This window comes from Cryptomeria japonica, chromosome 3 (assembly GCF_030272615.1).
Source record: "Cryptomeria japonica chromosome 3, Sugi_1.0, whole genome shotgun sequence".
Classification (NCBI taxonomy): domain Eukaryota; kingdom Viridiplantae; phylum Streptophyta; class Pinopsida; order Cupressales; family Cupressaceae; genus Cryptomeria; species Cryptomeria japonica.
The window spans coordinates 604,507,111-604,512,167 of record NC_081407.1 but is presented as its reverse complement, the minus strand read 5'-3'; positions in this window follow the sequence as shown (position 1 = coordinate 604,512,167).

Here is a 5,057-nt window from a genome sequence, read left to right as displayed (position 1 = left end):
TTGGATGGAGGAATAGCAATTTTAGATGCCAATTTTGATGTTTCTTTTTGTGCTTCAAGAAGCTGCTTAGGGATCCACATGGTTTTTGATTTTTCATGCTTTTGTGGTTCCTTGGAGTGCATTGCTTGCACAAGGGATTTAGGAACCCATATATATTTTGACTTTTCTTTATTTCGCTCAGTGGGCCTTTGTGACCTTTTGGATATTTCTTTTTCTTTATAGATCATATTGTTCTTTGTTTTGACATGTCGATTATATTGGACATGTTGATCCTTGAATACATGTGGATTGCTAGACTTATGACTTTTATAATTGGCATCCAAATTGCTTGGAGGAGGAAAGGAATGCATCGATGGATATGAATGAAATGGAATTCTTTTGGATTGATGAAATTTACTCAAGGATGTGTGCCTTTGCTGACCTTGCATAGAGGATGAAGGGATATAAGGACCTAAGATGGATGGAAAGTATGATGGGGAAGGTGTATGTTTTGATTGTGATGGAGGGATACCAACATCTTGAGAGTGAGTTGTGTAGACATGACCCTTAAGATCTTCTTTAACATGAAGGGATGCTTGCTTATGGAGATCTACTCCTTTGCCTTTATGAATATCTTGACTTGTAGCATACTCTTTTCTTTGGGAAGAAGACACGAGTCCATTATGAAGTGGATATGATATGAGAGAAATAATGAGATCTTGAAGTGGATTGGATTGCACCAAAGTGGAAGAACCCATTATGCATGTCGAGGGTTCATGAACATCTTGCACTGACATGTTAGAATCATGAGGGGGATTAGGATCATGAGGGGGACTAGGATTGTGTGGTGGACATGGTTCAATGATAGGCTCTTCAAGAGATGGAATGGGAGAAATAATGAGATCATCAAAAGAAATGTGATCTTGGAGTGTATATGCTGGATTATGATGCGGATATGGAGGAACAAAAGGATCTTGTGGAGGATCTGAAGGAATAATTTGATCTTGACAAGGAGGAAGATCATTGGAATCCTCTTCAAAGGTGCTTTGCTCTTGACTTTTAATGGGATCATCGGAAAGGATGGAAGGGATATCTTTATCTTGTTTAGGAAGTGGAATGTCAATGGGATTTGAAAGGACATTGTGTTCTTGGATAGGATTGACAGGAATAAGTGAATCATTGTGAGTGTCTGGGAACATGGGGTCCCAGTCAACAATTGGATGGGATGATAAGGTTTCAAGATCTTGATCTTGATCTATTTCAAGACACATTTCTTCATGCTCTAAATTATCCTCTTGACATGGGGTTGGACTTTGGATATGCATGGGGGATTCTGACAAGGAATCAATGATTTGGCACGAAGGGGATGCACTTTGAACATTTGTGATGGATTCTGGCAAGGAATCAATGCTTGAACATGAGGAAGAGGGACTTCAAATGGGGTCCTCTAAAACAACTAATGGCAATAAAGTGAATGGTGGCATTGGGTCTTGTATTTCTAAAACATGACAAGGATGTGCATCATGAATTGGATTATCTTGGTAATCAATTATGGATAGCTCCTGGATAATTTCATCCTTGGGTGTATTGTTTGATGAGGACAATATGGAAGGTTCTTGTGAAACTTCTAGAGGTGTAGGGATAGATGCCACTGGAGAGTCAATTTTCTTGCGAGGGGATGAGGCATTTCTAGACATAAGTGTATTATTTTGATCTTCCTCAAAGAACTCACTTGGTAATTTCCTTAAGATCATTGCAATAAAGCTACCTTTCTTTTGAGGTTTTGACATAGTTGTATCTGGAATTTGAACTTGTTTGGCAAGGAGTTGGTTCTAATCTAATGTCATGTTTTGATATTGTTCTGACATGTTTGAAACTTGGGTTGGTGTGTGCTGCAACCTTTGTTTTTGAATGTTTGGTTGTGGTTGTTGACATTGATATGTTGATTGAACTTGTTGATATTCCACCATTGGTTAAACTATTTGTTGACATTGTATAGTTGGTTGGACATATTGTTGAAATTGGACCATTGGTTGTATTGGTTGAACCATTGGTTGTGATGGTTGAAAATATGATTGATAGTAAACACCTTCTTGTTCTTGTTGTGGAGGCACATAATGTTGAAATTGATGTTGTCTCTTTTCTTGAAATTGTTTCATCATCTCTATTTGGGAGAGGAGAGCTGGTATGTCTGATCGTTCAAGAAGAGATCTTACATCAATTGACTCAATCTTTGGATTTTGACATGGAAATTTTTTAAATATTTTGGACATTTGTGATCTATTCTTCTCAATGTTTTTCACTCTTTGTTCCAAAATCTCATTTTCTTGAGCTAATTTCTCCTCTAGTTTTTGTATTTGGAGATTTGTTTCATCATAAAAAGTTTGATCAATGTTGCTTTGTTGTTGGGTTGGATAGAATTGTGATTGCATTGTCGGTTGATATGTCAAACTTTGTTGCATCATTGGTGCTTGGAACCTTGTTTCAATAGACATGTCACTATGCAATGTTTTTGGGATTTTTGATTTTAAAAGGATGATGTATGATATGTAACTAGATGAAAATGCAATCTATGGCAAGAATGCAACCTATGTTTTTGGTTGTTTTCAAGATTTTGACAAACTTTTTGGAATGCAAATCTAAAAGAGACCCTTAGGAAATTGAAATGATGTCTAGACCTCAAAGGACAAAAGGACCAAGTGACAAAAGGACAAAATGACAATGTCTCCCCTATATGCTTGGATACTAAGCTAGGTTTGACCAAATGACATTGATGACAAAAAGAGAAAAGGTTTGATAAGGTCTAGACTTCCTAACAATGACTTAGGGTTTATCAAAGATTTGGATTACTCAAGTATGACAAAACCTAGTTTTGACACTATATGCTAAGGGACAATTACTATGCAAGTGACCCTAATATGATATGATAATGACCTAAGCTTAATGAAGAAACCTAGGGTATGCAAATGCAAATGTATGACAATGGTATTACTCTAATGCAAGAGGACACATGCAAAATGGATGACCCTTATTGATATGCAAAGGAGTATGACCTAGGTGAAACTTAACCTTGGTACTTGACAATGAACTTGCAAAATGCAAACCTAGGATGACCCTAAATCTAAGTGACATGAATGTTGAGACAAGATTTTGAAAAATGTTTGACAACCATGTTTGAAGGTGTTTTGAACTTTGTTGGATGAAATGTTCTTGTGTTTAACCTTGTTTTGAATCAATTTGTCTTGTTTTTTGAAATGAGACACAACTCAACTTTTGACAAGCAAAGAAGACAAGATAATTCAACTTAGACTCAAGACAATCATGCTCATTCACACATTTCTTATGGTAAGCAAGGACAGTAGGTACTTGAGAGGTAGACTCGTTATGGGATTCAAGGAGAATACATAGATGCTTGACCCCATGGGCTCCCCTCCATGGCACTCACTTCTCAGGGCAGCCAAGCATCAGTCCCCATAGAAATCTCCCCATGGCGAACTTAGTATCTCTTCCAAGTATCCAAACTTGTCCTTCTCAAGTAACTAGAAGGATTTTTGGCCTCTAAATACAAGGTGTTTAGTAAGGATTTCTGTTAAGCATTACTCCTTGGTGTCATGCAAGTGCGATTGAGACATTAAGCCCACCAAGATACCAAACAAATGTAGTTGCGCAAGCACGATTTAGACCTTGAGGCCCTACTTAGATGCTGATATGAGAAAGAGTTCAAGGGTCATCACTTCCCAAGTAACTGCAATTCCCACGTAACTCTTCCTTCAAAGCTTTCACTCATTAGGTATTTATTTATAGTGAGTTAGAATGCCAAGGTATTCTAGCCGTACTCACTTTGGGTCATTCCCTTCTCATGATTGTCACTTGCTTGCAAAAGCAAATGGTCGCGAAGGCAGGCCCTCTAAAGGTGACACACATTCAAAAACATGAGCATGGTATTGAAGATCTAGATTTCTGATCACCCTAAGAAGGATGAGAGCATACTCTCCTACTCCAATGTCAAACTCAACAATCAAAGCAAACATACATTCATTCCATCCTATTTAGAAATCATACTAGGTGCCTAAATATTAATTACAAACACAAAGTTTAGTTGTAGTCCAAGGCAACCTGCAAAACCCAAGTCAGAAGTTTGATATGTTTAGTCTTTGACTATCAAACCTACATAAAACATGTTATTAGTTTCATTCATTGTCTTTGTCATGCGTATGCCAAGGTTCTGCACAGAGAATCAGTACCAAAAAACCAAAAAGCAGAAACAGCATGCAAAATAGAACAATTTGCAAGTAAAAACACACTACCTTTTACCTCTGTTTCTGTCCCTACACAGGCGCAAAATGCTTGACACAGGCACAGAATGCTTGACACAGGCACAGATTGTCCTTAACACAGGCGCAAAATGCTTGACACAGGCGCAGAAGTTCCTAGAAAACCCTGCATTACCCTGTTTCTTGGGTTTTTAACCTGCAAATCAACTCAAAAGCACTCAAAAGCATGATTAGGGGGTTAGTTCACGTCGGGTTGTAGCTAGGAAATCAAAAATCATCAAAGCAAGTAGTATTAGTAATCTACCTCAATCACAAAAGCTCAAATGCAATGATCAATCCTAACACACTCAATAAAGACATGAAAACAAAACATTCAAGATTTGAAAATTAAGCAAACCAGGTGTAGATTTGAAGGTCTCCTTCATGTGGCTCCATTGTCCTTCTTTCTCCTTCAAATAGCTTTGTTGTGGATCTCACCTACTAGTGCATGATCATGATATGAAAGCAAGTAGACAAGATGATTGCTCAAGAATACTCGAAGCGTGATTGATTCAGGAATCGATTCGAAAAGTGATTCATTTGATAATGTGATTAGTCTTGATTGAAGAAATTCATCCAATTTATAGATAATTTGGAGAAAAGATCAAATTAGCATGAAGAGATTCAAATGGAAATTGCAAATCAAAAATGTCAATTATGACAAATTATGACAAATTTGCACTTTCTATGCAAAATTGATTGATTGATAATTCATGACAAAATTATGACAACTTTCTATGTCAAAACTGATTGATTGTCAATTAT